The sequence below is a fragment of the Chinchilla lanigera genome, unplaced genomic scaffold (genome assembly GCF_000276665.1).
Source record: "Chinchilla lanigera isolate Chin_1 unplaced genomic scaffold, ChiLan1.0 scaffold00085, whole genome shotgun sequence".
NCBI lineage: Eukaryota > Metazoa > Chordata > Mammalia > Rodentia > Chinchillidae > Chinchilla > Chinchilla lanigera.
The window spans coordinates 2,684,999-2,691,787 of record NW_004955486.1 but is presented as its reverse complement, the minus strand read 5'-3'; positions in this window follow the sequence as shown (position 1 = coordinate 2,691,787).

Here is a 6,789-nt window from a genome sequence, read left to right as displayed (position 1 = left end):
CGGCCCCTCCAGCTGCAGGAGTATCACTCAGGTGCCAAAAATCACAGGGAGCGCAGCACCTCTGGCTCCTCCCCACCCCTCCATGAGGTTAATTGCTTCAGCCCTGGGAGCGCAGGACCAGAAGGATGATCAAAGGGGACGCGGGATGGGGTACCACTGAGCTGCCCCAGCTTGGGGTCGAAGAGAGGCAGGGAGGGGCCTCAGCCTCAGCAGGGGTGGTCTGCCTCTTGGGGGGACAAGGAAAGAAGCAGAGATGCCGTCCTTAACCGGGGCAGGCAGTCACACTGCCGGGCCAGGCTTCCCAGACACCTCCAGCAGAAGTCAAAATTTGCTGGCTGTGTACCATGGTGCACACCTGTAATCCCAGTACTCTGGGAAGCTGAGGCAGGAGGATCACAAGGTCAAGCCCCAGCCTAGGCCACTTAATGACTTAGCAAGACCCTGTCTCAAAAAAAAATTTTTTTTGGTCTTTTTTGAGACAAGGTCTCGCTATGCAGTTCAGGCTGGTCTTGAACTCACTTTGTAGCCCAGGCGGCCTCAAACTCGCAACAATCCTCCTGCCTCAGCCTCCTGAGTGCTGGGATTACAGGTGTGCACCACCATGCCTGGCTCACCCTTTTTCATTTATTTTATTTTATTTTTTAAATTTTAAGAGCCAGGTGCAGTGGAGTTCATATGTGGAGGTTTCCAAGTTCATATGCGGAGGTCCCAGCCTCGGCACTCCAGAACACAGCTGGATTCTGAGTCAAGGGCTGGGAAGCAGTAACTAAGTGAAAGCCTGGTGTCCTTGTGAGAAGAGAGGAGGGCACAGGCAAGCACAGAGGGGCAGCCTCATGGAGCCACCGGGAGAAGAGGCCCTTGGAAAGCCAGGAGAGGGACCCCAGGGGACACCAGCCTGGGGACTTTAACCTTGGGCTTCCAGGTTCAGGACAAACAATTCCTGATGTCAAAGCCGCTCTACCTGGGGTATTTTGTTATGGCAAAATACCCAACAATGGGGCGGGAGTTTAGCTCAGCGGCGCAGTGCCTGCCTGGCAAGTGTGAGGTTCTGAGTTTGATTTCCGGTACCCGCCCCCCTCCAAAATAAAACCCCAGCAAATCAATGCCTTTGCAAAATGGGAAGGTCCGACCAGCTGGCTCCTAACACCCCTTGCGAGTGAAAAAACTTTTTTTTTTCTTTTTTGAGCAGCTGCACCTTGGACCCCAGCGTGATGTGGGAAGCTGGCTGTGCGCAGTTATTCGCACGCCGATGTAAGGTCCTTGTCGCACCAAACAGAAGCAAACTCGAGCAGCACGCACAGCTGCTTAAACCCCTCAGGGATCTCACACGGGGATGCAAGGCGGGAGCAAACGACCTCGGTACACAACTCACACCAGCGAGCCCGCAGGACCCCCAAGACTTGGTAAAGCCTCAAAAATAGACAAGGACACAGGTGGAAAGGCAGGTCTCCTCCCCTGGTTTGACAACTTTTTTCCCTGGCCCTGAGCTACATCCCAGCCCTTTTTTAATGTTTTAAATTTTGAGATGGGGTCTTGCTGGGGTCTTACCTGACATCCTCCTGCCTCGGCCACCTAGTGTGCTGGGATTAAATTATGTGCTACCACACTCAATTCCGATTTTAGCAATTTAAACCCCGTTACACACACACACACACACACACACAATAGGGCCTCCTGTCTTAAATATTGCTAGGAAAGCACTTTCACCTGGGTCTTTCAGTTGAGTTCAAATTTCATTTCTCCATTCAGGAAAATTGCTTTTTTCCAAATTGCTTTTACTCAACAGTGTTTGAGAGCTGGCCAAGTCACGGCCCCCACAAGGTTTTCACCAGGGCTTTATTTATTAACGCCCTCCCTCTCTTGCAAATGACAAATGGTGAAATCCTTTCTAAACCAAATACTCTTCTACCCACAGAGCCGGTTTTTCAAAAGCAGAAACCACTGACCCACTCGCTGTTCTCCTCTGATACTTGGAGGTCAAAGATTAATAAATTAAAAAAAAAAAAAAGATTAATTCCAACTGCCAAGCTTGCCAGGCTTTTGGAATTCCTCCATCTCTGAGGGGCTCGGGGCCATCCCTACCACCTTAGCAGGGGGATTGAAAATTCAAGCCATTGCCCGCTTGGTCTGGCTCCCTGGTGAGTCAGTTGCAAAACACAGAAAGCAACTAAATGCTTCTGAGCCCGAGAAGCAGGAAATGAAGGGTCCACGAGTGGTGATACAGGAACAAGCCTTCTTTCTTGCTCAACGAGATCAGTTTAATCTGTGCCAGGGAGGAAGGTGCCCCTCCCAGAGCAGATGGCAAACCTTGACCCTCCTTGCCCTCAAGGAGCAGAGCCGGTTTTTCTGCTGCTAAGAGCTGTATTTGTTGACGGTGCCTGAGTCACACAGGGCTCTGAGCACTTGACTGGGAGCCTCCAACTCAGAGTTCTTCCTGAGGTCCACCCTCAAGGACACTGAAGAATTCAGGGGCTTCCAGGACTTGGATGGGTCCAAAAAAAGTCACATCTGTATTTTCACTAACTTCTAACTGAAATTCAGCATTTGGTTCCACCCTCGATGTATAGTCAATAAGCCACAGTACTATTGCGACTGTCCCCGATAGAAACCACCGATGTCTCCATATCCTGTGACTGTTGCTACAGAGGTTTCAGATATCTTTTACATTTATCATTATTTTGTTTTGTTTTGTAATACTGGGGACTGAACCCAGGACCTTCACAATGAACTACATCTTCAGCACCTCCCACCTTGTTTTGTTTTGTTTTGTTTTGGTTTGGTTTGGTTTGGTTTGGTTTGATTTGGTTTGATTTGGTTTTGGTTTTTCTTTTTTAAAACAAAGTCTCACTGTGTAGTGCAGACTGCCCTTGGACTTGTTTATGTAGCCCAGGCTGGCTGCAAATTCACAGCGATCCTCCTGCCTCAGCCTCTCAAGTCCTGGGATTACAGGCATGCACCACGATGACAGGTGGACCACCCCCCCTTTTAAGACAGGGTCTCACTATATAGTTCAGGTGGCCTTGAACTCACTATATAGCCCAGGCTGGCCTCAAACTCTAAGATCCTCCTGCCTCCCCCGCTTGATTACTGAGATTATAAGTGTCTGCCATCATGCCCAGCTCTTCTCTTTTTAAATTTTGAGACAGGGTCTCGCTAAATTACTGTGGGCAGCTTGGATGGGCTCAAACATGCAATCCTCCTGCCTCAGCCTCCCAAGTACTGGGATTACAGGCATGTGCCACCATGCCTGGCTAGAATTAGCTGGTCTTATTGCTCCCCACTCTTGGGAGAGAGGGCTTATAAGAAAGGGAAAAAGAATATAACAGGATGATGTCAGAGAGCTTTAGTATGTTCCAGGGTCTCCTGTGACACCGGGTAACCAGTCTCAGAACTCACCTTTTCCAGAGGGAAATTCTGCTCCACCAGAGTAATCCCAGGAACCCCAAGCCTGTGTGGGTGTGAGGACTGTACCTGTGACAGTAACTTCGCCCAGGGCCTGGATGTCACTGCCCTCTCGCTGCTGTTGAGAAGTGAGGGGTACCGATTGTGCTTACAGGTGTGGGGTGTAACCTGGGGGCCCCACCCCTGCTGTTTGGGGTGCATTGTAGCAGGCAGGGGACCATGGAGTCCTCCTGCCACCCTCCTGCACCTGGAGGTCTCCTGGGCTCTCATAGTTGTCTCACTAGGGCATCTGGAGGGTGCTGCCCAGGGAAAGGGGGTGGAGTAAAGCCTGGTCCTTCCTATACGCACTGACCATAACTGTAATCCTGGTACTGTACTGGGGAGGCAGAGGCAGGAGGATCACCTCGAGTTTGAGGCCAGCCTGGGCTATGCAAGTGTTCGAGGCTAGATTGAACCACATAGTGAAAGCCTATCTCAAAAAACAAACAAAAAAGAGTAGCTAATTCTGATAGAGAATCTTTGTCCCTCCCACTTGAATTCTCCCAGAATCCTCCACCCTCCTACCGAGGAGAACACCCAGCTCCAGCATTTGAGCGATGGAGGAGGAGTTGCGTGGGTGGTGAGGGGCTTGAACTTTACCCCCAGGGGGTATGGACGAGGCTCCTTACACCAGGATCTGCGTGACAAACTTCTAGAACACAGGCCCCGAGTTGGCTGTGGAAGGGGGTCTAGCCTGTGACTCTCTTTCTTACAATATTCCTTTCGCCTTGTTTAGGAAAAAAAAAAAAAAAAAAACCACTAGATTGATTTCAAGAAGCAAATTAACAGGTAAGAGCCTAGGTCCCAGAAAGATTCAAACTCAGCCGATATCAGAGAGATGCAAATCAAAATGACATTAAGGGAGCATTTTACGTTCATCAGAAGGGCAGAAATTAGGGCGGTGCAAACGAGGGAGGTGGGGCGCTGGCAGAGGGCGCTGCCAGGCGGGAGAGCGCAGAGGGGAGGGCGCAGGTGCCACAGCGCAGGTGCCCAGAGCCGCAGCCGGGCCTGGGCTCCACCCCAGCGCCCTTGTCTGGAAAATGGAGCCGATGTTATAGAAACGCTGTGAGGACCCAAGTTCTGGGACTGTGGGACCCACTGGCACCTGCAAGCTCCCATGGCACCTTGCTTGGACCTTGGTCCCTGGGATGATGGAGCCCAAGGACCAGGTGAGTGAGCAAGGGACACAGTTGGGCAGCAGTGAGAAACTACAGCCTGCCAGCCATGGTGGCACACTCCTGTGATCCCAGCACTCCGGGAGGCTGAGGCAGGAGGGTTACAAGTTTAAGCCCAGCATGGGCAATTTAGGAAGACTCTGTCTCCAAATATGAAATAAAAAAATGTTGAAAATGTAGTGCAGTGCAAAGGCCCTGGGTTCAATCTCCAATACCAAAAAAAAAAAAAAGGCAGCCTAGACCCAGAGTTGACAAACTTTTCCATAAAAAAAGCAGAGAGTAAATATTTCAGGCTTTGCAGACCACACTGTGGTGATAGCCTTCAAAGACACACAAATGAGTGAGAGGAGCTGTGCTGTGATAAAACTTTCTCTTTTTTTCATTCTTTCTTTCAACAGAGTCTCCCTATGGAGCCCAGGCTGGCCTTGAACTCAAGGAGATCCTCCTGCCTCAGCCTCCCAAATACTGGGGTCACAGGTGTGGGCTACCATGCCTGGCTAAAACTTTATTTATAGGCACATACAAAATTTTTTTGGTGATGCTGAGGATGGAAACCAGGGCTTCATACATTCTAACACACTCTATTGAGCTACACCCCCAGCCCCAAATTCCTTAATTGACTCACAATAATGATGCATATTTATGGGATATGATGTGATAGTTTGATGCATGTATTCGATGTGTAATAATCAAATCAGGTAAGAAGCATTTCCATCCTCTTAAACGTTTATCATTTCTCTGTATTGGAGGTCTTTGCACTCTTTTCTAGCTCTTTATAAAATACAAAGTACAGCCAGCTGGGCAGCATGGTTCACACCTATAATCCCAGCACTCAGGAGGCTGAGGCAGGAGGATGGCCAGAAGTTCAAGGGCAGCCTGAAAAAAAAGTGAGACCCTTTCTCAGAAACACTAAAAATAAATAACATAACGTAACACACTGTTGTAGATTGTAGTTACCCTATGGGGTTATAGACCACTAGGTTTATTTCTCCTAGCTCGCTGTATTTTGGTTCCTGTCATCCAATCTCCCTCTGTTCTTCCTCCCCCTCTCCTTCCTAACCTCTAGTAATCACTATGTAAGTGAGACCCTGTCCTCACCCCACCCCCCCAAAAAAAGAGGAAAAAAGAAAGAAGAATGAAAGTTTGGGGCAGCCTAGACTACTTAGTGAGACCTTGCTCAGAAAACAAAGCAATTTATGCTACCTGATACAGATTAAAGTGACGAGGGGGTCGGTAACCATTAAGGTTGGTTCCCAGGCTAAAGAGTTCATAATTAGAAACCACAGGATATTAGCAAAATCTCAGCTCTGTGGACTCTGTCTTCCGCTTTCCATGTTGTGATGCACGAAGATAGTGCTTCCCTTACTGAAAGGCTTCCGTCTTGAGAACCTGGGGTCTGCAGTGGAACATATGTCTCACTGCAGGTGTTTTGGATCATGTTTGTTCAAATGTAGCAAGTTGCCAGGCATGGTGGTGTGAGCCTGTCATCCTAGTACTTGCGAGGCCGAGGCAGGCAGACTGCTGAAAATTTGAGGCCAACCTGGGCTACACAGTGAGACCCTCACAACTCAATAAAATTGAGTCTCAAAAAAGCAAATAAAATTAAATAATGATAAAGACATAAATGTAGCAAATAGCATATTATCAGATTAAAATTTCCACAAGTTTTAATAAAAGAAAAAAAAAAAACCTCCTGTAGTCCAACTTAGGTCCTCATGCTATAGTTTGCTGAGCGCTAGATGAATTTCAAAAACACACAGAGCACAGGGGAGGCTGAGGCAGAAGGATTGCCACAAATCTGAGGCCAACCTGGGCTACACAGTGACTTCAAAGGCAGTCTGGGACCCTGTCTCAAAAGCTAAAAAAAAAAAGACAACTTAATCATTAAAAATGCTAATGATCGTAGCCTAATGCAAAGAGCTTTGTTGTTGTTGTTTTGTTTTTTTGTGTATTTGAGACAGGATCTCGCTATGCAGTTCAGGCTGGCCTTGAGCTCACTTTGTAGCACAGGCTGGTCTCAAACTTGCAACGATGCTTCTGCCTCAGCCTCCCATGTGTGCTGGGATTACAGGCGTGCACCACCATATCCAGCACCGAATGCAAAGTATTAAATAAATAAAAATCCAAGCATTCTAATGAGTTTGTTTGTTGCAGTACTGGGGACTGAATCCAG